The sequence below is a fragment of the Buceros rhinoceros genome, unplaced genomic scaffold (genome assembly GCF_000710305.1).
Source record: "Buceros rhinoceros silvestris isolate BGI_N320 unplaced genomic scaffold, ASM71030v1 scaffold6121, whole genome shotgun sequence".
Taxonomy (NCBI): Eukaryota; Metazoa; Chordata; class Aves; order Bucerotiformes; family Bucerotidae; genus Buceros; species Buceros rhinoceros.
The window spans coordinates 1-322 of NW_010392451.1; positions in this window are offsets into that span (position 1 = coordinate 1).

The window sequence follows — 322 nt, forward strand, 5'->3', positions numbered from 1 at the left end:
TGGGGGCTTGCAGCCAGTTTTACCCTTTGCCGGGTTGAACTCAGTCCAAACCCATCCCCGCTGGCAATCGGCAAAGCGAAAGGTCTACCTGCTTCGCAGAAGGAGTCTTTTTACTGCTTCAGGAACATTGAGGTAACTGCCCATGTTCTTTTCTCTCTCTGATGAAAAGTTCTCTCAGCCCCAGGGGTGGAAATTTGAAAGTCCTGCAGCTTGCCCGAATTCGAAAGTGCCGTGGCTCGCCTGGAGGGGGGGTCTCAAACTCCCCTTTTTATGCTGTTATTCACAGAGGCATGTCTGAATATTGCTTTCCTTCCCAAAACTC